Source organism: Tamandua tetradactyla, chromosome 20, assembly GCF_023851605.1.
Source record: "Tamandua tetradactyla isolate mTamTet1 chromosome 20, mTamTet1.pri, whole genome shotgun sequence".
Taxonomy (NCBI): domain Eukaryota; kingdom Metazoa; phylum Chordata; class Mammalia; order Pilosa; family Myrmecophagidae; genus Tamandua; species Tamandua tetradactyla.
This window is the reverse complement of record NC_135346.1, coordinates 41768815-41795666: the sequence shown is the minus strand read 5'-3', so window position 1 is coordinate 41795666 and position 26852 is coordinate 41768815. Positions and strand designations below refer to the sequence as shown.

The 26852-nt window shown below is 41.6% G+C and overlaps 2 long non-coding RNA genes across 10 annotated transcripts in view; one reads left to right on the top strand and one right to left on the bottom strand.

The window, feature by feature from the left end:
• Positions 1–6794, bottom strand: part of LOC143664069 (uncharacterized) — a 113099-nt gene extending 106305 nt beyond the window's left edge. For 3 of the 8 annotated variants that reach the window (XR_013166292.1, XR_013166291.1, XR_013166290.1), the window contains exon 1: positions 3771–6793. This is a non-coding gene — a long non-coding RNA (uncharacterized LOC143664069). Of the gene's footprint in view, positions 1–3770 lie in introns of all 8 variants that reach the window. The other 5 variants (XR_013166288.1, XR_013166293.1, XR_013166289.1 and 2 more) reach the window with 3 other exon arrangements.
• A 187-nt stretch (positions 6795–6981) lies between these two features.
• LOC143664071 (uncharacterized) lies at positions 6982–24506 on the top strand. 2 transcript variants are annotated; one of them, XR_013166297.1, is made up of 4 exons: positions 6982–7259; positions 7755–7840; positions 23732–23842; positions 24350–24506. It is a non-coding gene; the product is annotated as an uncharacterized LOC143664071 (long non-coding RNA). The 2 variants fall into 2 exon arrangements; XR_013166298.1 differs by lacking the exon at positions 23732–23842.
• Positions 24507–26852: the final 2346 nt, after the last annotated feature.

Sequence of the window (26852 nt, the reverse complement as noted above, 5' to 3'; positions counted from 1 at the left end):
CACTCACTTCAGAACAAGTTGAGTTTGAAGCGCCTTCGAGACATCCAAGCAGAGAATTGTGTCTTGAGACACAAAACATTAGGTAGGATGGTACTTGTTATTTTTGGATTTGAGAGGCTGTGTCACATATATATAACCTTGTATTTAGAGATAAGAATGAAGCTGATCAGGTCGGGGTTAAGGCAATTTAGAATATAGGGGTAAGGAAGACATTAGGTATCAGTGGCGGAGAGAGTTCAAATAGAGTGAAGAGGCTACTCTGGAGGCCACTCTTAGCAAGCTTCAGTCAGACATTGCTACCTACCATAACTTACCAAACCCCAACCAAAACCATTCCTGCCAGTCCTAATGAACACCCGAAGAGTTCTCTATCATGAGAGGGCACTGATAATCTCCCTTGCTAATCTAATGGCTGTTTTTCAATCTTTATACTAAATGAACTCTCAGCAGCATTTAATGGTGATGACCATTTCTTCCTTCTTGAAGTACACACCTATGCTAACTTTTCAGAAACCTACAACCTCCAGAACGTTCCCTGTACCAGATAAATCCTGAAATGCAGAGGGGCCAGCTTCTACAGAACATCACCTAGCTCCATTCCCCTATCCCATATTATCGACAGCTCCTTTCCACATAAGAAAGTTAGCATGGCATAGCCCAAATACCCTTAAAGAGTGGGAGAAAGATCAAAGGTAATAGCCGAGTTAACAGAGAAGGTAGGATTTAACAACTGAGTATGATTGTTGAAACATTATTTTAACATTTCTTTTAGTCTCCAGTATCTTAGAGCAGCTATAAGTAAAAACCTAAAATTGTGGCATTGTAACCCCTACCAAACTCTGAAATCTGTTCCACAACTAATTGCTGTGATGTGCTTTGAAATTTATTCCTTTTTTGCATATATGTTATTTTTCATAAAAAAGAAAAAAGTTGATTGTGATGATTAAAAAGTAGGAATTATCATAGTAAAATAAGATCTCCATTTTTTAATATATATACTAGGTAGGAACTAAAATAATTGGTGAGGATAAGGGAATACAGGGAAAATACAGGTCTATGGAGAGAATACAGATGGGAGAATAAGTGGGTCTGGGACCAAGCCTGGAGGAACCATAGTATTTAATGGTAGAGGGGGATGAAAGACAGAAGAGAGATCAGAGAGACAGAAGGAAAAGCACAACAACGTTTTCAACCAAGGGTAGAGAAGAAGGCACTTCAAGAAGGAAGAAATGGCCACCACCATTCAATGCTAATGAGAATTCATTTAGGATATAAAAACATCCATTAGATTAGAAAGGGGAGTCATCAGTGCCCACTCATGATAGAGATCAAACTCCAGGTTGTTTCCAAGAACCCATTCCCCTTACTATCCAAGGGCCAAAATGGACCTCCAACCTTTGAGCATTTGGGATCCCCAATACTATGACTGTTTCAACGTAACAGCTTTGGGCTTCAGCTAAGCCTATTGCTTCCAGGAGATCCTGCCCTGTCCTACATGCTTAGAAATCCTACATGCTGGTTTCATCTAGATCATAGACAATAAGCAGCATAGCTATGTCACTCACCATACCAGGGTCCTTATTAGATGTCACTAACCCATCAGAAGTTCCCTCCTGAAAACCTGGGTTTCTCGGGGTCACTATCTCTGCATCTCATGTTCCAGGGTGCCAGGACAGCCCAGAGCCCTGGGTCCCTGACCACTTCGTTCTGCCTGGAGGAAGCTTAGGGACACAGAGGTGAGAGACATCACAGTCCCAAGGCTCCTTTGCCCTTTGTTCCTTGTCCCCGGTTGACAGCTGCACTCAGCCCGCCAGCCAGCTGGCTGCATCTGTTCCCAGTATTGATGCGATTCACATTGATTTGCTTTGAAAATCAAAGTCTGGAGCTTGTTGGCTTAATCTATAGAGCAGGCCCTGCACCGCTGGAGAAGGGGAATGGTGAGGCTCTCGGCCCATTTGTTTGGCTTTTCCTGTTGGATGCAAACACGCAACGGGTGCTGCCCAGCACGGGTGACATGCATGCCATCTCTGGAGTTTGATTTGGGAGGATAATAAGCTAAACAAGGAGCAGATGATCTCGGAGGCTTATTTGCAGGCTGCATCGTTTATATTTAGCCGTCTTGTGACTGGGTGGCAGCCTGTGTGGCAATCGCCCTTGGGAAATTCAATGCTGGGAGGATGCAGAGGTGGCACAGGATGGGGAGAGGGTAGGGAGGGGTTTAAAATCTTGCTTTAGGAAGGGGGGTCAGCCCCAAAATGTTCAATAAACAGTCAGCTGAGGACAGTATTTTAGACGGCTTACTTGTGAGAAGCAATGAAGAGGATACAAAAACATGTAAAGGGGGACAAGAGGATTTTCCCTAATAGTCTTCCCGTAGGCTCCCGAAGTTCCTTCCTCCCTCCTTCATGCCTAGCCTCACTAACCTTTATGGAGTAAAAGAGGTGGTGGGTGGGGAATCAAAAAACCTGAATTCTAGTCCTTCTCTGTCAAAAGCTATGAGCCACTTCCAGTCTCTGTAAAATGAAAGGGTTAGGGAGGATGGTCCCTCATATTCCATAATTTCATATATGACATAAAGAGGCTGCCACTGGGAGGGTGGGTGGGGACCCCAGTTCAGTAAACCGAGGGCAGTCACATAAAGAAACACTCTGTGAGCATTAAAGAGGAGGTGCTATCATCACCGAACAAAAAATGAACTTCTATTAAAATGCATCTCAAAATTTAAATCATCTTTAGAGAAAAAGATAATGGCACTAATCTATATTAATTGAGCCCGACAGGCTTTTATAATATTCTAAGTGAGAATGACAGCATCGCCATGAAGCCGTCATTTGCTGTCCTCCAAGCAGCCATGAGGTGCAGGAGGACAATGGCCCAGCCCAGGGCAGGGGCTCAGGGTGGGGGTGGGGATGGGGGAGTCCCCAAAGTTCTCGAGAGGGAGAATTGAAGCAGAAACTCACATCACCCCTCCGGCCCTGTATTTTAGATTAGGTTGTCTGGGAATATGAATCCCAGAAACTGGGGCTGCCAGAGAAGGGAAGTTTTTACATAGGATTTTTGTTACTGTTTGTTCTTGCTTTGATTTGTCTTGGGGTTTTGTCTCCATGATGTTTTGAGACTGAGTACATGGAGGGCGAGTCCAGCCCACCATCTGGCCCCGGCAAGAGGGGTGCAGACGTCACAGACTGAATAAGCAGGGGTCACAGGACCCAGGACCACAGCGGCACCTCTTAGAGCTTAGCCTCTGGTTTTAGGCAGAAGCTCCACTTCTCGGTGGAGTTCAGCCTCCTGGAGGCATCCCTGTCTGGGCATGCATCTTCTAATTCTAAAATGACAAGGCAGAAAAGGACCTTGCAGATCACTGCCTGCTCCCGGTGCAATCTCATTCCCACACTGATCTCAAGCCAGCAGCCACCTGAGCTAGTTCAATAAGCCTCTAGATTCCAGGGTAATGGAAAGTTGAATGTAAATTTCAGGGAGAGATTTGCTTCTCGCAGATCATCGCCAGATCTCCAAAATAGACCCAATTCCCCATCACCATCAAAGGTAGAGAAGTGACTGACTGTCATGGTATGATTTAAAAGAGCCAACAGCATCTCTCTCACCACTTCTCAGAATTCCACCCCATAGCTCTTCATTCGTTTGTGTTAAAGCATATTCATCTGCTAAAATGAAAAGATACATGAGCCAGGGAAACCAAACTCTCCACTATGAAATGAGCCTCCCAAATTAGAAATTACACAGTGTCATCTAAAGGGGACAGTTCTCACCTCTCAGCCCTCTATCACGTGGATTCTTTGCATCAGAAGAGACACTTGACATCATGTCATCATTTATGAAGGAGCCCAGAGGGGCTAAGTTTCTGAAGCATTGTGCTGGTTTGAAAACGTACCCGAGAAAAGCCACGTTCCTTTCATCCAATCCTGTGAGGGAAGAACTATTGTTGGGTGGGAACTTTTGATTATGATGTTTCCATGGAGATGTGACCCACCCATTCGAGGTGGGTCTTAATCAGCTCACCGGAGCCCTGTAAGATGTGGACCTTCGGGGGAAAGCCTAGAGACTGACGTTTGGAGATGTTTGGAGGTGGTTGCAGAACTGACACTGAGAGCAGACCTTTGGAGAGAGAATTGCCCTGGAGATGCTAAGCAAGGATTCATATAATCTCAAGGACCCAGAACCTGGAGAGAGCTGAGGGAAGATAAGGGATGAAATCCACGTTTACCCTGGAGAAGCTCAAAGAGGATCCACAGATGCTTAGAGAGAGAAAAAAATGAACCGGGAGCAAGGACCAGCAGGCTTCACCATGCGCCTTCCCATGTGATGGAGAAAGCCGGATGCGATCGGCCTTTCTTGACTGGAAGTATCCTTTTGCTGATGCCTTAATTTGGACATTTTCATTGCCTTAGAACTGTAAATTTGTAACCTAACAAATCCCTTTTGCAAAAGCCATTCTATTTCTGGTACATTGCATTCCGGCCATTAGCAAACCAAAGCAAGCACAGTCACACAGCACATCGGGAACCAAGACTGGGACTATCTGGCTTCTGTTCACATTTTGAAATACTCTTAAAGATCGAATTCCAATCTAAGATCACAGTGCTTTCTTTTACAGACGGTAGGAAACTTCCCACCAGAATCCCCTTTTTAAATTTCTTTTCCGGAACTAGCTTCTCTAGTGATCACAGAGTGGAGAGAGAAATCATCTAGAAGTAGACATGGTGTAACCGAATCCAGAGAAAGTGCCACAACCCACACAGGTGCAAATCCTGTCAATTGCCTTGGTGTTACCTGCATGCTTGATTTGCCGTGTTCCAGGGCCTTAATCCTTTGCCTTGGTGCGTCTGCCCCCTAGTGGTCAGATACATTTACTGCAGTCACATTTCTCTGCAGTTAGCAGATTAAAAGGAATTAGATGCAAACATATGCTCTTTAGGGAGGATAGAAGCAATCAGCATTCTTCTCTACTAAAACAGACCTGGTTACAATGGGAAAAATTTTAACCACACTCACAAAAACACAACCCACTAGACTTTATCCTGCTGCAGCTTTGAACCTGGGGAGAAGTGAGGCCAGGTCACCAAGAATCCTGAGCTGAAAAACAGATTATACAACTGACTGGGGGCCTCATAGGAAACAAAGGGGCTCAGAAAATATGATGGCACAGGAGCAGAAGGATTTAAAATGGCTCATACACAAAAATGACATTGGCATATGGTGCCCCTCAGCAAACACTGGCGTGAATGATTTCCAAATCCCTTCAAACCATCCCCACCTCCTTTTGCTTAACTAAACCCTCCTCATCTCAGGACAAAGCTGATGAGATGGGTTCCCACCAAATGCTCTCAAAACACCAAGTATTTTCCCTTCATGAGTCTCTCCACAGTCCCCAGTCATACATTTATCTGCTTTTTCTCAACCCCACGCTAAAGTATGAGTTCCTGAGGCCTTGTTTATTATTGAATCTGAGCTGCTAAAACAGTGATTACCACACAGGAGACCCTCGATAAATACTTTTCAAAGAAATTAATAAAACCATAAGTGTTGGCTGAATGACAATAAGCAAGTGAACAAACTGATCTCCTCTCAGCAGAGAACGCAGATGAACTGACATCTCCCGTCTGCAAGGCTGTGCAGCTGTCGGGTACTGGGCTCACTTAGAGTCAACTGTGTGAGAAGTACTTTTCTTGTCATGCCTCAGGATTCTCCCAGCTTGGAAAAGGCACCTGAGCTCTCTGATGGTATAGAGCTCCTTTGGCTATCACCCTGGGCCTCACCATTGCCTTGGGGCAGATAACTAGGCAGGCGTCTTTACTGTAATAACATAATAATGCTTTTTGATGGACAACCTCCAAAGGCTCAGCTTTCATCCCTGCAGCAGTAGCAAACTCTACTTGAGGAATGGAGAAAGGAAGGACAAACAGGTTAGGAGGTTGTGAGGCTACCAGGAGAGCTGACCTTAAGGCAACCTCTGCAAATGACCTTGCATGGGGCCTCCCTGGGTCCTTGTTTTCCCATTGGTGAAATAAAGATCTGAGGTACGTAACATCAAGGTCACTGGCTTTCAAGTGTCAGAAAATCCAATTTAACCTGGATTAAGGGGTGTGGGGATGCGTGCAGAATATATTATTCATGAAAATGAAAAGTTGTGGATTCCCAGGGACCCGATCAAGGATACCGGGAAACGTCACCAGGGCCCGGTCTTCTCTTCTCCATCTTCCTCCCCTGTTTTCCTCTGTGTTCCCTGCACATATAGGTGGGCTCCTTCTATGGGGGGCTCTCCAGAAGCTTTAGGAGCTTGTTCCCACAGCAGAAAAATAGAGGGGCCCTCTCTCGACACAATCAACCAAAAGTCTCAGGATTGCCCCTACTGATGCTGAATGCGCTTCAGGCTCTTTCACAAGCCACTGGCTGTGACCAGGGGAAATTCTCAGCTGCCCGCGAGTCATGAGTCACTTGGTCCAAACTGCCAGAGGCGAAGCTACCCAGAGGGAAATCAAGGAAATATTATGAAGAAGGCAGGGTCGGGGGGTATGGTTATTAGACCTACAAAAACAAAAGTGGCCTTACAGAATAAGTGATCTTTAAGGCCTCTTCCAGTTTTGATCATCCTAATGAGACTCTGGGATTTGATGTCAAGGAAACAGGAGTGAGAATAAAGCCGTGGTCGTCCTCTAGAATCAGCTCAACTCCAAACCCTTCCAAAACCCCTAAGTATCAAGCAAGAGAGCCTCACTCATTCTGAAGGGGCAGAAGGGGAGAAGGGTTGACATTATTAGCAGCCTTAGAAAGCAAGCAGTGACTTTGACCCTCCTAAGCCACGGGACATAAAATAAATGACATTTTGATAATGCCACTAAAACGGAACATTTCTATTTCCCCCAAAAGACGGACTCTGTCAGCGAGATTCATAAAAAAAAAAAAAAAATCTTATTAAACTTTCCTTTTCACTGCTTCTTTGTATCTCTGGTTGAAATGGAACAGGATGCAGGTTGCCATGGTGACGGGTGAATTTTAAATAACAGGGCTCAGGAGCTCTGGCTGTTGGCTTTACCAGCCCCAGGCAGGAAACTGTGGGGGGGAGGAGAGAGGCAGAGGCGAAGTTGAGAAAAGGAAGAAAGCTGTTGGGCTCATCCCAGGACACTGAAACTTCTCAACATGTTTTCCTTCCTGAAGACTGCTCTGTGCTTTGAGGATATGGCCCCAAAATTGCAGACCCAGCTTCTTCGCAGAATGAAAGAATGCGCGAGTTCAAACACGTGAGAAAGGAACCTCACACTTCACCTTGTCCATCCCTTACCTGGCACTCTCTTCTGACAAATGGGTTTCTCCTCCACTTACACCCCTGCCCAGTAACACTGGGCTCAGCCCACCAAGTTTTAGACGGACCCACGGAAACCTGACTCTGAGAGAAATGTCCCAAGAGCTAGAGACATTGAGAACACAAGTCCACAGGATTTTTACATGAAAGAGAAATTTGAGCTACAGGGTCCAGCAGATGGCAATTCAGACATTCCTAGCCACACTTTCCAATTCTGTGACTCTCTCTAGATCTGTGATCTTCAGCAAGTGAATTAACCTCTCTGAGTCTCAGTCTCTTCAGTTTTAAAGGAAGACTAACAATGGTCCCTGTATCACAGTGTTCATTTGAGCATTAAATGATATATTGCACATAAAAGTTCTAGCTCTGTCCCTGGTAAGTGCTCAATAACTGCAGCCTTTATAATTACCAGCTGTTTTTGCTTGGCTGTAAGGTATTCCTCAGATTTGGACGCAATTTGAAGAGAATAGTCTCACCACCAGAGCCATCTACGAATGAAATCGAGAGATTCAGGAAATGGTGAGTTCCCCATGACTGGACATATTCAAGCGAGCATAAGCCGGAGCACTGACTGGCAAGGATATTTATGAATATGTCCAGGCTTCAGAGAGGCAAGGTCTTGCTTGAGGATGGCTCAGAGAGTCGGCGCACCACAGAATACCAAGCCCTTCATGGGGCACCTTTCCAAGCTCCCAGACCAGAGCAGAGGGAAACCCAAGGGGAAGGCTTCCAATAGCCAGGAAGCACAGAAATGTGCTTTGCCACACAAACGCTGTGGCAACTGTCTCTGATAGCACAGAGTTCCACCTCAGCTGCCTTTCTCTGCTTCCCCAAAGACCCCAGATATCACTTGTATTCTCAGCCAGCCCAGTCCGTTATCTCCTGACCAAATGGCAGGCAGTCACGGCCTTATGTATTGGCCAAGGTGTTAAGTAATAGCAAGGAATAGGGAGTTAAGGCTGAAAAGGTATAGTGTTTCTATTTGGAATGAAGGAAAGTCTTGGTCATGGATAGTGGTGATGATAACAAAACATTGCAAATGTAATTAAGAGCACTGACTCATATATTTGGATGTAGTTAAAAGGAGAAATGTCCAGTCATATATATGTTACTTGAATAAAAAATGTTTTAAAAAATCCATGGTATTGCACAATACTGGTGAACCCTAAATTAAACCCTGGACTCTAGCTAATAGCGCAACTGTACTTTCATCAGTTGTAACAAATGTTCCACACTAATGCAAGTTGTTATTAGCAGAGTGGTATACGGGAACCTTGTATTTTATGCATGATTTTTCTGTTTACCCACAACTTCTCTAATTAAATAGTGAAACAAATAAATAAATCCCACAAAGATTATTTCCCTTAGCTGGGGAAGTGGCAGGATTGCTGAAACAGAATGTCTGGCATTTTCTCAGAAGCTGGGTTGGTTAGAGAGAGAGCAGAAGAGCCAAACAGAAGGGGGTCCCTGGGCCTGTGGACTGAATACCCACAGGCCTGTTGCCCCAAGCCTGACAATCGGGCAGTGAGGATTCTCTATCAGCAGAACCCCTGGGGCAGATCTGGCAATGTACTATGGGGGAAATGGCAGTGTCTTAAGGAGGAGATAAAAGCCAGCCTCAGTGAAATGGGGAGGTGGTCTGGCATTCACACCACGAGGTCACCCCACCGGCCGTGCCTGCCCAGAGGGGAGGACTCAAAAGTGTCTGGTTCGCCAGAGGCAAGAGGCCATCACCCAGCGCTGGCGCTGCCCAGGACATAAAGTCTCTTTTTCTCAAAGACCAGCTCAGATCCAAACCGCCACTTCTACCCCTATAAAGCCTCTGGAGCCAACCCTGCCGAGAGAGGGGGGGGCGGGGAGAGACATCTGAGATCCAAGGACAGGAGCAGAATGAGATCTTAGAAACAGTCCCCAGGGATATAGACATACTGAGCTTTTATATGCATGAAGCAGCTCCTGATGGATGCACAGAATCTGCCAACAGAAAGGGACCAGAGGGCAGGAGGTTAGGTGGGTGGGAAGGAGGGAGACTTATTTTTACTGCATACCTTTTCGTACAATTTTTCTTACTGCATATATTGTCCTTTCAAAAAATAAATTCCATCCCTCTTTCTAAGAGCACACACATACAGAATTTGTCCTTTATTGTGGCCTCTTAACGTCAGAAAAATGAAGTCCTAGTTAGATTTTGCCACTAATGCTAGCACGGTGTGATGTCAGACTGGGTCTTAAATATCCTTAAATATCCTTAAAGATCCTTTGCCTCAGTTCCTGGGGCTGGACAATGCCTTAATAGAACCTACTCTTCCCTCCTCCCACAGGCATGTTAGGAGGATCCAATGAGATAAAACAGCAAAACTAGGAAATGTAGTTAAAACATAGTGCTTACCATGAACTGGGCATAGAACTATTGTCTTGATCTAACCATCTATACCATCTATAAATAGATCTAAACCATCTATAAAATAATGACTATTATAAGGCTCATTGTAAGAGATAATAAAGCCCAGAGAAGTTAAGTAATTTTCTCAAGGTCATACAATTACATATCCCATCCAACTCAAGAGTCAACACTTTTACCCACTATCCCAATTATGTAAAATTACTTTTAACATTCATTATTCTAGAAACAGCTTCATAAACCAAGATGTTAGGTGAGGGGTTAGACTACCTCCATTTGTGTGCCCCAATATTGGAGTCTCTGCCTTTACCAAAGAAAGTTTAAAGAAGGGCTAGGATCTAGAATGGGAATAGAAGCAAATCCCAGCGTGGGATCCTGGTCTAGGTGTTAGAAGTTGTTGCATAGCAGAAACCAGAATCCCGGATCCACCTCTAACTCGGGAAGGTGCCTGCAAGCAGCTCCACTGAGACTGATGTAAACACAATTTGTTGTTACCACTCCACTGTTGCTATGCAGTGAGGGATCTGGGAAGCCAGACTCCTATTCCCAGTTCCTCTTTCAGTCTCCTCTCCTCTCTCTTGTGTACTTTACGAACCTCTACAACATCTACTAGCCTTGAACTGAAACTGAGACAAGACATTGTCCACCAGTTCTAACCTATTTCCCAAATACTCTTAACTACTTGCAAAGTCTTCCTTCTTTTGCCCTGAAATCTGTCTCCCAATTTTTCCAACCCCTAGTTCTTGTTCTGCCCGCTGGGGTCTTCTATCATTCCTCCTGAAAGTCCTTGAAATTACTGGAGATCAGCCTCATGTTCTGATTTTCTTCCTTAGACCAGCAGTTCTCAAATGTGAGTATACACCAGAATCACCTAAGGCTTGTTAAAGCACAGATCCCTGGGCCCTACTCCCAGAGTTTCTGATTCCGTAGGTCTGAGTGGACCCAGGAATTTGCATGTTTAGTGAGTTCCTGAGTGATGTTGATGTGGAGGCTTGGGGACCATACTTCGAGAACTGCTGCTCTGGATAAACATGCTTAATCCCTTTGAAAACCCCCCCTGTGTGGGGCTCACAGTCCTCTTCACCATCTGTTTTGGTTTGCTAAAGCTGTCAGAAGGCAATATACCAGAAATGGAACAGCTTTTACAAAGGGGATTTATTGAGTTACAAGTTTACAGTTCTAACGCCATAAAAATGTTCAAATTCAGGAATCAACAAGAGGATACCTTCGCTAAGAAAGGTCAGTCATGTCCAGGGTTTCTCTGTCAGCTGGAAAGACACGTGGCTGGCATCTCCTGTTCCTTTGCTCCTGGGTTGTGTTGCTTTCAGCTTCTGATTCCAGTGGCTGTCTCTGTTGGCCCTCCAAGCACCTCCGAAGTCTGTGTCTAAGTATCTTCTGCTCTCTATACTGGTTCTGAGCTCTCTGTATTGGCTCTTTTCAGGACTCCAGTAAACTAATTAAGTCCCACCTTGAATGGATGGGGTCACATCTCCATCTAATCAAAAGGTCCCACCCACCCTTGGGTGGATCATGTCTCCATGGAAACAACCTAATAAAAAGGTCCCATCCACAATAGGTCTGCCCGCACAAGATTGGACTAGGATTGAAAGAACATGGGTTTTCTGGGGTATATAATAGTTTCAAACCAGCACAACAACCTGGTCCATCTCCTCAGGACCTGCTCCAGTTTGCCAATATGGCACCCAGCACTAGATTTGGAACTGTGAGTGAAAACTTTGGGTTACAAAGAATAAAGATTCCTTTAGGCTACCCAAGTAAAAAGAGATTTATTTTATTGTGGACTTAAAGTAAAAGAAGAACCTCCTGTTCGTAACCAGACCTGACTACCCTAGGCTGATAAGGCCTCTCAGGAAGAGTCAAGATAAGAGTGCAGCTGAGCCTCCACTAGGAGGACAGGAGGTCTTTCCAGTCCCTTAGTGGCTGGCCTCTGTTTATCCTCAGCATTCTCTGCCTCTTCTCCTATTTCTGCTGCCACCACAAAGCCCCTCATCTCCTCTATCCTTCTAGATTTTTTTCTCCCTCATAGCTTCTGCTTCTTCATTCTTGCTTCTGTTTTCTCATGGTTCCTTTTGCTCCCTCTTGCCCTCTAAATATTATGGCCTCTCTCCATAAAGCATTTCAGCTTCTGGGCCTAACACAACTGCCTGCTTCACTCTTTTTTTTCCCAGGTCAAATTCTCAAAAGAGAGACTCAGAGAGGACCAGCTTACTCCAGTTTGGATAAAACTCTTCAAAGTACCCTACAGATTGGCAGCCCTTGGTTCCTTAACCGATCATTGTAGCTGGTAAACGTTTGACCACCTGATATAAGCTAGAACTTCCCCTTAGAAGGGGACCATGACAGCCACCTGTTGCCCAATGGCTACCAACAGGTTTCATCTTGCATGCCAACTCCAATCAAAGAGCCCTGACTGCCTTAAGGACTATGTTGAAAGGAATTCATATGCTGCATCTAGACTCAGTGGAACATGATTAATTGTTGGTATCTACCATGGGTATATAAACAAGAAGCCTCAGCCTGCATGCTAATGACTTGCCATCCCTAGTGTTAGAACATGTAGTCTAATAAGAACAAACTAAGTGCAATCATCACCTTCCTCCTTCTGAATAGCCTACTTCTCCTTATGAGGACAAAGTTAGCATTTGCTTGTTTCAACAACTGGATCGTATTATTGCTTCACATTGAACTCAGCCAGATAAAACCTCTAAGCCTTTTTTACCCCTGCTATTAAGTCACATTTTTCCCTTTGGTATTGTGCAAAAAAAGAAAAGAAACCGAACAATAAAATTTTAAATTTGTCCCCATTAAATTTCACCTTGTTTAATTTAGCCCATCACTCCAGCTTATTGAGATCTTCTTTAAAACAAATGATGTCTTTTTCCAGCCAATTTGATAGGGTATTTAAACTCTGTCTGCTAGCTTCTGTCTATAAATGGGAGTGAAATTCTTAAATTATAATCTTTACAAAACTGAAGAAGGTGAATTTAGACAATTTGTCTACATGGACATACTTTATACTCTTTTGAGGACAATTATGCAATAATTTCAAGAAATAATTTTAAACCAATAAATACCCTACTTATTTGTTCATTGTGTCCACAGTGAAGATAAGCAAAGAGAGTTGTACTATTTCATGGAGGCATGATAGTGTCATTCATTGAACAACTATTCTGTGTGGTAGGTGCTTTAATACATCATTTATAATCTTATAACAACTTTAAGAGGTAGGTTTTACTCTCCTGTTTTTCAGAGACAAGACAACTGAGGCATAAAGAGTTTAATAGCTTTCAAAATCTTCTCTTTTTTGTGCGGTAAGGGTTGAATCTCTGCCCCAATATGCCTGACCCCAAATCCTGTGTTCCTTCCACTGCAGCACATGGCTTCTCCCAGAGTATGCTTCTCTAAAGACAGTGAAACTTGCTGAAAATGATCGAAGGGAGAGGTTAGGAGCTCATAAATGTAGTCATCCAATGGTCACATTTTTTAAAAGCATCACCACTATTAGGTTTTTAAAATTATGTGGTCATACTTTAGAATATTACACAGTTGTTGAAGAATGAGGTACAAGTGTCATCAACAAATGAATGGATAAACCAAAGTGTTTATCTACACAATTACAATATTATTCAGTCATAGAAAAGCCTGAAGTTTTGGCACATCCTACAACATGGATGAACCTAGAAAACAGTACACAGAGTAAAGTTAGTCAGACACATGAGAACAAATATTACATAATCCCACTTATATGAAATATCTAAAACAAGCAAATCCATATAGGCAGAAAATAGATTCAAAGTTACTAGGGGGTTGGGGATGAGGAGTAGGAGGCGTTATTGCTTAATTGGAACAGAGCTTCTACTTGGGATGATGAAAATTTTTGGAAATAGTGATGATTGTACAAGATTGTAAGTGTAATTAATGCTACTGAATTGCACACTTTAAGTGGTTAAAGTAGCAAATTTTAGGTTATATATTACCTTACTACAATAAAATTAATTTTACAAAAATAACAGGAGAACAATTCATTCCAAAGAAAAAGAAGGAAAAAAATGGATAGATTTGCATGTATTCAGAAAAGACATCCAAGATTTATAGTAAAATATGTTTTCTCTGCCCCATTTTTTAACATTACATTAATACTCTTGTTGAGAATTATAGTTTTTAATCCCAACACTTCCATTTTGTCCAATTTTTTACAACATTTATATATTACAATATTCCATTATATATACAACATTTAATTAATTCAATTAATGTATATTATATCCAAAAAATAAAGGGAAAATAAAATGATAACATCATCAGTTATCTTTCCCTTCCCCCTCTGTGCTGGTTTGAATCTGTCATGTACCCCAAGAAAAGCCATGTTCTTTAATCCTCATGCAACATTGTGGGTGGCATCTTTTTATTGTTTCCATGGAGATGTGACCCTCCCAATCATGGGTGGTAACTTTTACTTAGGTGGTTTCCATGGAGATGTATCCCCACCCATTAAAGGTGGGGTGGCTTACTGGAGCTCTTTAGAAGGGAACCATTTTGGAAAAAGCTCAGTGCCTACAGAACCAACAGAGCCCACACAGCCAGAGATTTTTGGAGATGTGGATGGAAGGTACCTCCAGGAAAGCCTTATGAAATGAGGAAAGAAACCTAGCATATGTCACCATGTGCCTTCCCAGCTGAAAGAGGTGTCCAGAACCCTACGACATCAGCAGACACCAGCCACGTGACTTCCCAGCTGCAAGAGGTGTTCCAGGTAGCATCAGCCTTTCTTGAGTGGAGGTAACCTCTTGTTTGTGCCTTAATTTGTACATTTTCGTGGCCTTAGAACGGTAAAACTTCAGCTTAATAAATTCCCTTTTTAAAAGCCATTCCATTTCTGGTATATTACATTCCAGCAGCTTGACAAACTAAAACACCCTCCAGTCCTTCTTTCCAGCGCCTGAATTTTATACATCTGTACAAAACATCAAGTGCTTGGCCTCCTGTAATCAACTGGCATTGACAATAAGAAAGGCATTGTCTCATACGAGAAGACCTGAATTTGGACAGGGGTTGGGTTGGTTAATTCAGTGGTTTACTTACATTTTAATGGAGTGTCTTTGCACTCTCCTCCCATCTGAACATGAGACCTGGCTCTTCATGGTCATTACTTGGCTTCCACAGGTCTAAGTACATCAAACTACTATGATAATGTCCAGTAGAGGAAGAGGTTCTGTTTCTTCCTACATAACTTTATTTAAAATGTTTGTTAAAGTTTATTTGGGCCTACCAAAAGTGGTAAGGGGCTCAGTCCCCCCATTTGTGTTTTGTCACAAATTATATACTTGTTTATACATTATGAATCCATAACCATTGATTTATCACATCTTGTCTTTTAGATCCTATAGGAAGTAAAAAGTGCACTTACAAACCCAAAATACAACAGTATTAGCATTTATATTTACCCTTATCATTACCTTACCAGAGATTTTATTCTTCATGTGGCTTCAACCTATTGTCTATTGTCCTTTACTTTCAATCTGAGGAAATCTGTTTAGCATCTCTTTTTTTTTTTTTTTTTCTGCAGGGACAGGCACCAGAAATTGAACCCAGGTCTCCAGCATGGCAGGCGAGAATTCTGCCACTAAGCCACCATTGTGCCACCCTTTATCATCTCTTTTAGGGCTGGTCTAGTGATGATTTACTCCCTCAGCTTTTATTTATCCAGAAATGTCTTAATCTTTCCCTCATTTTTTAAAGACAGTTTTGCCAGATATAGAATTCTTGGTTGACAAGTTTTTTGCTTTGAGCACTTGAAATATGTCATCCCACTGTCTCCTTGTTTCCATGGTTTCCAATGAGAAACCAGGACTTAATTTTATTGAGGCTCCCTTGTATATGACATGTCACATCTCTCTTGCGGTTTTCAGAATTCTTTTTTGTCTTTGACATTTGAAAATTTGATTATAATCTGCTGCAGCATGGGTCTATTTGGATTTCTTCTGTATGGAGTTTGTTGATTGTCTTGGTTGTATATACTCATGTCTTTTATTAAATTTGGAAAGTTTTCAGCCATTACTTCCTTGAATGCTCTTTCTGCCCCTTTCTCTCTTTCTTCTTGCTTTAGCTTGAAAAGTTGCCAGAATGAAAATTACCGGAAATGGAATATACCCCTTTTAAAAAGGGGGAATGTATTAAGTGTGAACTTACAGTTCTAAGGCCATGAAAATGTTCAAGTTAAGGCAAGTCTATAGAAACGTCCAAAACTAAGGCATCCAGGTAAAGATATCTTGGTTCAAAAAGGCCAGTGACATTGGGGTTTTTCTCTCAGCTGGAAAGACACATGGCGGTATCTGCGTGCTTTTCTCTCCAGGCTTCTTCAACACTGCTAGCTTTCTCTCCAGCCCTCCTCAATGACTTCCTCAGGGCATTTTCTTTATGCATCTTCAAAGGTCTCTGACCATGTGGGCTCTTGTTGGTTCTGAGCTTTAACCGAAATGGTTCCTCTTAAAGGGCTCCAGTAAGCAACCCCACCTTGAATGGGTGGAGACACATTTCCATGGAAACCATCTAATCAAAAGTTATCATCCACAATTGGGTAGGTCACATCTCCATGGAAACAGTAAAAAGAAATCCCACCAGCAATATTGAATGAGGATTAAAGGACATGGCTTTTCTGGGTACATAATAGCTTCAAACCTGCACACTTCTCCTTCTAAAACTTCCACAATGCAAATTTTTATATACTTGATGGTATCCCACAGGTTCCACAGGCTCTGTTCCCTTTTCCTCACTCTTTCTTCCTTCTGCCCCTCAGACTAAATGATTTTAATGGCCTTATCGTCAAGTTCACTGACTCTTTCTTCTGCTAGCTCCAAGCTGCTGCTGAACCCCTAGGGAATTTTTGTTTCTGTTACTGTGGTTGCGATAGTTGGGTTCAGGTGTCAACCTGGCCAAGTGATGATGCCCGTTGTTCTATCGCAATGGATTTAAATCATCAGCCTGTGAAATTCATCTATGGATGATTACATTTGCAGTTGGTAAGGGGCATGCCTTCCACAAATGAATGATGTTTAATTTAATTAGCTGGAGGCTTGAAATAGAGAGGTCAGAAGAGAGCTCAGCAGCTCAGTATACCTCATCTCAGCACTCGCAGCCCAGCCCAGATGCTTGGAGATGCAGAAAGGAATCACCCCGGAGATTGCCAGTGGAGCCCAGAAGCTTGGAGGGATGCCCAACAAATGTCAACTGTGTGCCTTCCCATGTGACAGAGAAAGTCAGAGGAAAGCCAGCTACCTTTCCTCTGAAGAGCTGTAGATTTGTAACTAAATAAACCCCCTTAGTAAAAGCCAATACCACTCTGGTGTGTTGCATTCTGGTAGCTTTAGCAAACTAAAACAGTATCTTCAGCTCTGTTTGGTTCCTTTTCATAATTCCATATCTCTACTGATACTCTGTGTTCATCTATCATTTTCCTGATTTCCTTTAGTTCTTTGTCCATGTTTTCCCTTACCTTTTTTTATCATATTTAGGACATTTTTTTAAGGTCTTGTCTGTTATGTTCCAGTTCTGGTCCTCCTCACTGATGGTTTCTAATGCTTTAATCTACTCCTTTGCCTGGGCTATCACTTACTGTTTCTTTGTATGTTTTATACCTCTTTTTTTTAAACCTGGACATTTTGACATTTTAATGGAGTTTAGACTCTGGTGAAAAAAAAGAAGGAAAAAAATAAGAAAATACCTTTCCCAATCTTTGCAGATTGACCTGTGCAAGCACCCTCTTTTAGTGCTTATCCATACAATGAGCTTAGAAAATAGCTCCAGGCTTAAGTGTTGGAGTCTCCCTGATCCTATCCATGCATAGGTTTTGTCTTGACATGTGTGCATGGCCCTAAAAATTCCCCCAACTACAGTGTCCCCTTTTCAGTATAAAACAACTTCATCATGGTTCTGGGCACTGCATTCCCTACAGTCAGAAATTCCTTGCCCCAGACAGCCACTTGACTGCTCTCTCCCAGAATTCTGTAGAAGAGCTTAGTGAGCCATCTTCTATAAGCAGAATAAATTCCGGATGAGTCCCTCAGCCACCACCACACAGATTGTGCCAGATATGCATGCTCCTAGCATGTGCATAAGGGTTATTCTACTCTCTCTGGAACCAGAATCAGGGATCACATTGGGAACACAGGCCAGCTCTGCACTGAGCTATTGAGAAATGAGGGATGGGCCAGCCAGGGTACCATGAGATCCTACCCTTTTAAGTAGCGTTTTTCTGATTCAGCACTTGCCCTATTACAGCAATCATTTAGCTGTTTTCTCAAGCTTTGAAAAAGATGCTTCTGCCAGTTATTGATGGTTGTTTGAAACTTCTGTCCTTCTTCCTGACTTTTTATTGTCAAGAAAAACCTATTTTAGAAGCTCTCACCATGAATTGCCCCTCATATCACTTCACCATAATTGCCCCATGAGACCTTGCTAATCTAATTCCTGGTTGAGAAGATGAAACCAGCAAGCCTGGATTAGACAAGTAATTTGTGACCTGGAGCTAGAGAAGCCCAGCCTCCTTTGAGGCACACGGCTTGACTTTTTTCTTAATATTTAGGCACCATTTACAAGGAAAAAGAGGGACAGCTCATGTGTAGACAATCAGTAGTGTCCCTACTATTTCCTGAAATAATTATGACACCATACTCCATGTTCTAGTTTGTTAGCTGCTGGAATGCAATATACCAGAAATGGAATGTTTTTTTAAAAAGGGAATTTAATAAGTTGCTAGTTTATAGTTTTTAGGCTGTGGAAATGTCCCAGTTAAGACAAGTCTATAGAAATGTCCAATCTAAGGCATCCAGGGAAAGATACCTTGGTTCAAGAAGGCTGATGAAGTTCAGGGTTTCTCTCTCAGCTGGAAAGGCACATGATGAACATGGCAATGTCTTCTAGTTTCTTCTCCAGGCCTCTTCTTTCATGCAGCTCCTTGAGGGCATTCTCCTTCTTCATCTCCAAAGGTCGCTGGCTGGAGGACTCTGTGGTTCTCTCCTCATTCTTGTGACTCTGCTCTGTTGCTCTCCCGTCATTCTCCTCATTGTCCCATCATTCTGAGGCTTTCTCTAAGATGTCTCCTCTTTCATAGGATTCCAGTAAACTAATCAAGACCCACATAGAATGGGGGGAGACAATTACCCACAGTTGGTTGAGTCAAATCTCCATGGAGATAACCTAATCATGTATCCAACCTATAGTGCTGAAAGGGATTGGAAGAACCCATTGCTCCCACCAGACTGATTAAGATTAAAACACAGCTTTTCTAGGGTATGTAAATCCTTTTAAACCAGCACATTCCTCATGAGTGTTCTTACCCAGCAAATTTATGCCCCCCAGGTAGTCTCAAAAATACATTGTTTCAGAACCAGATATGTTAGGTTTTATAGACTGTTCTGAATTCTTAAATTGTTGGCCAAAGTGTCCAGAATTTGTTATATTACTTATGCTTACAGGGACATTCATAAAAGGCTCCAGAATGGGCTATGGGAAATGTCACTATAAAGAGAGGAGTACACTGACTAAAATCTATTTTACTGACGTTCCAAAGCCATGCTCCAGTTAATTTCAGAATTTAGAATTCTGAAAGCAAGCAAGCAAATGGTTTTTAGTGGTGGTAATATATGGCTCAGATTAAGGAGATATACAATGTTTGACAAGAAGGATTAAGCTGAATGAGTTTTAGAGGGAACTTCAAAAACAGAACAGACCTGTCTTGGATGTTTTCAGATGTAGCTTTCTAAAAGTAGGGTTCAATGTTCTATACTACTCCTCTGAAAAACTGGAAGATGGTTCAGTCTTTTGTTCATTTCAGAAGTTATTAAGACAAAGATCTCATGTGTGGCAAACTTGAAGAACATTTGATGTGAAATCAGTGATTTTTTTTTTTCTGGTAGACAAGGTGGCCAAACATGATTGATGGGGAGAGAATTCAAAGAAGGAAGCGATGCCTCCCCAGTCCCATCCAAGCTTAACTTGAATTCACCTTTATCTTCATTTCTTCCCCTACTCTTCAACACTATACATTAGGGTTCTCCAAGGAAACATGTTAATATTGGGATATTTATTCTAGGAATTGGTCCATGTGACCATTGTGATTGATGAGTCTAATTTCAAAAGACAGTGTGCATAGATGGAAGGGCATACCGTGTTCATGGATTGGAAGACGAAATATAATCAAGATGTCAATCCTACCTAAACTCATCTACAGATTCAATGCAATACCAATCAAAATCCCAACAACTTATTTTTCAGAATTAGAAAAACCAATAAGCAAATTTATCTGGAAGGGCAGGTTGCCCCGAATTGCTAAAAACATCTTGAGGAAAAAAAACGAAGCTGGAGGTCTAGCGATACCGGACTTTAAGGCATATTATGAAGCCACAGTGGTCAAAACAGCATGGTATTGGCATAAAGATAGATATATCGACCAATGGAATCGAATAGAGTGCTCAGATATAGACCCTCTCATCTATGGACATTTGATCTTTGATAAGGCAGTCAAGCCAACTCACCTGGGACAGAACAGTCTCTTCAATAAATGCTGCCTAGAGAACTGGATATCCATAAGTAAAAGAATGAAAGAAGACCCGTATCTCACACCTTATACAAAAATTAACTCAAAATGGATCAAAGATCTAAACATTAGGTCTAAGACCATAAAACAGTTAGAGGAAAATGTTGGGAGATATCTTACGAATCTTACAAGTGGAGGCTGTTTTATGGACCTTAAACCTAAAGCAAAAGCACTGAAGAAAGAAAGAAAGAAATGGGAGCTCCTCAAAATTAAACACTTTTGTGCATCAAAGAACTTCATCAAGAAAGTAGAAAGACAGCCTACACAATGGGAGACAATATTTGGAAACGACATATCAGATAAAGGTCTAGTATCCAGAATTTATAAAGAGATTGTTCAACTCAACAACAAAAAGACAGCCAACCCAATTACAAAATGGGAAAAAGACTTGAACAGACACCTACCAGAAGAGAAAATACGGATGGCCAAGAGGCACATGAAGAGATGCTCAATGTCCCTGGCCATTAGAGAAATGCAAATCAAAACCACAATGAGATATCATCTCACACCCACCAGAATGGCCATTATCAACAAAACAGAAAATGACAAGTGCTGGAGAGGATGCGGAGAAAGAGGCACACTCATCCACTGTTGGTGGGAATGTCAAAGGGTGCAACCACTGGGGAAGGCAGTTTGGCGGTTCCTCAAAAAGCTGAATATAGAATTGCCATACGACCCAGCAATACCATTGCTAGGTATCTACTCAAAGGACTTAAGGGCAAAGACACAAACGGACATTTGCACACCAATGTTTATAGCAGCGTTATTTACAATTGCAAAGAGATGGAAACAGCCAAAATGTCCATCAACAGAAGAATGGCTAAACAAACTGTGGTATATACATACAATGGAATATTATGCAGCTTTAAGACAGGATAAACTTATGAACTATGTAATAACATGGATGGACCTAGAGAATATTATGCTGAGTGAATCCAGCCAAAAACTAAAGGACAAATACTGTATGGTCCCACTGATGTGAACGGACATTCGAGAATAAACTTGAAATATGTCATTGGTAACAGAGCTCAGCAGGAGTTAGAAACAGGGTAAGACAATGGGTAATTGAAGCTGAAGGGATACAGACTGTGCAACAGGACTAGATACAAAAACTCAAAAATGGACAGCACAATAATACCTAATTGTAAAGTAATCATGTTAAAACACTGAATGAAGCTGCATCTGAGCTATAGGGTTTTTTTGTTTTTGTTTGCTTGTTTGTTTGTTTGTTGTTGTTGTTTTTTACTATTATTACTACTTTTATTTCTTTTCTTTATATTAACATTTTATATCTTTTTCTGTTGTGTTGCTAGTTCCTCTAAACAGATGCAAATGTACTAAGAAACGATGATCATGCATCTATGTGATGATGTTAAGAATTACTGAGTGCATATGTAGAACGGTATGATTTCTAAATGTTGTGTTAATTTCTTTTTTTTTTCTTTCTGTTAATAAAAAAATTAAAAAAATAAAAAATAATAAAAAAAAGACAACAGAAAAAAAAAAAAAAAAGACAGTGTGCAGCATGCATGGGTGGTTCGGTGGTAAAATGCTCACCCTCCATGCAGGAGAGCCAGGTTCCATTCTCGTACCGTGCACCCCTGACCCCCTCCCAAAAAAAAAAGACAGGCAGCAATTTGAAAATTCTGATGAAGGTAAAGTGAGTCCCCAGGAGAAGCTGCAAGTTGGAAACCCCAATGAAGATAAAATTGAATTTCCCAGAAAAAGCTGGCTAGCTGAATCAGAGACAGAAATTCTTTTTGACTTCTGAAATTCTCGGTTCTGACTTTAAGACCTCCAAATGATTGGATGAGGAGAATCCCCCTCATTGCTGAGGGCAATCTCCTTTGTTGATTGTAGATACACTCAATGGATTGTGGTTGCAAATCCATCTATGAAATACCCTCACATTAACAATTAGGCCAGAGCAACTGGAGACTATAATCTAGCCAAGTTGACACATAAAATTAAACAAGATATCTTCTTGTCTCCTAAAATGCCCTTGGCTTTGACTTTCTTCTAATGATGGCTATCTTAACTGCTTCCTCTCCTGATATACTCTCTGCTCTTCTCCATCTTGTTGTATGCCTCAGAGGCTGATTTACATCAATGGGCATCTTGCCCTCTAGATTCCAGTTAGGTTTGGCATGGCAGTAGATGGAAGTGAGAGAACCTGGAGAGTAGGGTTGTGATATTCATACTTCAAGTTCTCTCCCTTGGAGCTGTCCAAGGGCTAGTTGCATCCCCCTGCCAAAGGTCTCAGCTCAACAAGGCAACCCTTCCACACAGTCCTCTCTCTCTCCCCAATGTAAGGAACCACACCCTCATTTTGCCCCTAAAGAGGTGGTAATAGAGCCCCACTATTACTAATCTGCTGTTCTGCACCATGCTTTGTGGTTTCCCTGCACTCTATCCATGTCTTTGTAAACAGTTTCCTTATTAAACTCTGCTTCAGTTATCCTAATTTTAGGGTGTCATCTATTTCCTGCTTGCACACATTTCTAATTTGATCTTATAAGAGTTTTTCCTGCATCATGTATCATCGCTCTGCCCAACTTCAAAGACCACAGACCTCTATCCCACTCTGCCTTCCACAGTTTAAAAAGCCTGTTTCTTTGTTTGAAAAATGGCAATAATGACATTATCCACCCATAGAGGGGCTGTACAGATGAAATGAGACAATAGGGAGTGATGATGACTGTGACAAACTACATAATTCATGCCCCATCTCAAAAGGTGGTGGTGACTCCCCAAATCTGGCAATGGTTGAGTCATGAAGAAAAGCTAACCCCGGGATGCCAATTATTTGGATATTTCAAGAGAAGCCAGAAATCCGTATTTATATATGAAATCTCCCTTATACTAGAATGTCAGTTCCATGAGGATAACAAGGACTGCTGTATTCATTACTGGACCCCCAATGCTAAAATTGTGCCTTGCACATAGAATGTATTCAAAAAATATCTGTTGAAAATATGTCCTAATTTTTTTTCTACAAATGGGGCAAAACAAAACCAGGGCATGAAAGTACTAGAGTTGCACCACGGTGTGAGTAAATACCTCCTTACATTTTGCATTCTAGGCACCTTAGTCAACTCACCCGAATTCCAGCCCTGAACAAAACATTCTATAAATTGCTGGCTAGCTCTAGAAATAGACCCAATTGGAAGGTCCTAATAAATAATGGATCCATTTTGAGCCCCTTCCAATTAGATAAAATCATTTTTTCACAACGTGAAGTACAACCATCATTTTCAAAATTCCCACAATGCAGCCCTTAGTTCAGTTTAGCCATGTCCAAGCATTTCATAAATATATTCAGAGCTGAGAGAAGAGATGCAGCAACTTGTTTCAACCCAAACAGCTGACCAATCCTCCTCTTCCTCCGTCACAGCCTGAGGATACAAACTCAGCGAGCTGCAGATTTGTGACTGAGTGTATAAATGCCAACGAGACAACTCTCCAGCAAAAGAATGATTCTGTGGACACACCGCAGATAAATAATGTATGAAACCACTTCTATTTTAACAGCGCTTTATGATGACACTAATACTGATGAAAAATGTCACTATGTGTTAGATGCTGTTATACTCAGTGTGGGATGGGGTATCGCAGACTCTAGGCTACCTCCAGTCTAAGCCAGAGTTGTAAAAAACAGTGATTCCTAGTTGCTGTTGACCCCTATATTAAATGGGCTGCTTGGGTCAAAAAAAAAGACCTACACTTGAACCTGACAAGTATATGTCATGGCCAGTGTTGGTTGGCTGACCCAACAGTAATCCTAGACCTGACCTTCTACTTGGCTTCTTCTCCAAAGGTTGGAGAAATTAAACAATCATTTTACAACCCTCTTCTGCAGCAGGGAATGGCCACATAAACACTATGATAAAACACTATCATTCATGAGTGGAAATCTGCTGGGGGATCTCTGGGAAGAAAATGTGGTTTGCTGATAGAAGGGTAGATGTGGTCAGCACCATTTTTTTTGCTCTCTTTCTGCCACCCTGCATAGGGTGTGGTGTCCAGAGCTGTTGCAGCCATTTCTAAACCAAGAGGCACAGGAGAGGAGAACTTCAGTGACAGGAGACTTTACATCGCTGAGCCTCTAAACCGATGCTAGTAGCTGCCCGAATCCAGACCAGAAAAAGTAAATGCCTATTTGTACAAGGCTCTGCAAGCTGGGGATTTTTGTGTGTGTTGTTTTTTTGCCATGTATAAATAAATGCATTCCGCAAACCTTAACCTCTCTGTACCTCTGTGTATAATGTGACTAATATTCTGTACCTACTGTTATTGCAGGGTGGGGATGATTTTAGTGGAATCTGTTCAAAGTCTTGAAATAAAGTTTGGCCCACATTAAATCCTCAATGCATGCTACTCGCATTGTTATGTACTAATAAGTAAGAACTACTAGGATGTTTTATGCACCCCTAACCATCAAAGTCAAGTCCAGATAAATGCAAGCCAAGGACTAAAAAGAAATAGAGACAAATATGTGTCAAAAATAACGGTGGATTTGGAGTCAGGACATCCAGGTTCTAAATGACCAACAGCAGAGGAATGATCAGATAAACAAACAAAAACAGGTACATTCACTCAATCAACTGCACAGGCAACCATTAAAATACATTGAAAGTCTATGTAAGGACATGGGGAGATGCCTATGATAAAAAGCTAAATAACAAAAAAAGCAGAACACACACACACTCACACTCACACACAAGTTGTATTTAAAGGATGATCCCAATGCGTGTGTGTTTTTTCAAGTGAAATGAAAAGAAATACCTCAGAATAATGATCTATGTGTCTATGGATAACTTTTTTCTCCTTTATGACTTTCTGAATTTTAAAAATCTCTGTTAAAAAGTAGATTTAGTTGTATCATAAAAATTATTTAATAAATTTTTTAAAGTCTTTTATACATTTCTGCACTTTCCAAATTCTATGCTATTTTAGTTTGTAAAAGCTGCCAGAATGTGATATATAGAAACAGAATGACTTTTAAAAAGGGAATTTATTAAGTTACAAGTTTACAGTTCTAAGGCTGTGAACATGTCCAAATTAAGGCACCAACAAGAGGCTGCCTTCACTCAAGAAAGACCAATGATGTTCAGGGTTCCTCTCTCAGCTGGAAAAGCACATGGCACCCTCTAGCTTTCTCTCCAGCAATCTTCAACGGCTTCCCAGGGCTCTCTCAGTTTTGGTGGCCTTAAAGCTTTTTCCGAAACAGTTCCCTCTTAAAGGGCTCCAGTAAGCAACCCCCACATCTCCATGGAAACCATCTAATCAAAAGTTACCACCCATAATTGGGTGGGTCATATCTCCACGGAAACAATCAAAAAGATTCCACCCAGCAAGATTGAATGAGTTTAAGGGTATGGCTTTTCTGGGGTCCATAATAGCTTCAAACCAGCACATATGCAATAAACACATATTACTTACATAACAAGAAAATAAGTTAGTATTTGAAACAAGAAAACAATTTTACCCAGAAGGAGATGAAATTTTTTTTCTTTAACATGGGCAGGCACCGGGAATCGAACCTGGGTCCTCCGGCATGGCAGGCAAGCATTCTTGCCTGCTGAGCCACTGCGGCCCGCCCGGGAGATGGAATTTGACCAACAGAGAGTCTTGGTAGCTTTGTAGGAGCCAAAATAAAATGGCATTATGGTAAAATGTAACATTAATTTTTTTTTTAATATGTCTATGCCCCCACAGAATGGAATCAATCATGTACAAGACGCACAAGGCCTGGCGTGGTATAAATTGGAAAGGGCTTCAAAATACATAATTCTTCTGTTTTCAGTCACATTGGAGAATTTGAGACAGGGTATATATTTTTTTTCCTTTCCTTCCTTATAGGTTTTTGTATTTTCCTATGAACTTTGTAATTAAAAAAATACCTTTTTATTATAGAAATTTGGGGGTTGGGTCTCACCTTCACCGGTTACTAGCTCTATGACACTGGGAACAGACAAGGTGCATAACCTTCTGAAAACTCTATTTACCCATCTTTAAAACTGGGATTATAAGATTATCTGCTTCACTGAGGTATGGTATGATCAGCAAGCATAATAATGTGTGTGAAAGTTCTTTACAAACTGAAAAGCCCACTTCAAACTTTACTGAAAAGAATGCAGGCTCAGATGAAGCAGCCTTGATTAGTATCCTAGCTTTGTCATATAAAAATGTGTGAAATTTGATCAGGTATAATATAATCTCCCTCAGCCTCAGTTTCCTCATCTAGAAGGTGAAGATGATGATATTTCATTATGTTTAAAATAGCTGGAACATTGCAGACATTCAATACAGGAAAGCTGTAATTAATATTTGATCCTCTATTTCTGCATTTCCCTGGTAGTAATCAGAGTTGACTTGGAAGAGCTGCCCCAGGAGAGAGCAGCAGGACTTCCTTCAGAAACCGTTCCCAAAAAACAAACAATGCACACTAGGGTCTATAGTTAACAGTAACATTGTCATATTCTTCCATTGAATGTAAGAAAGGTAATACACCA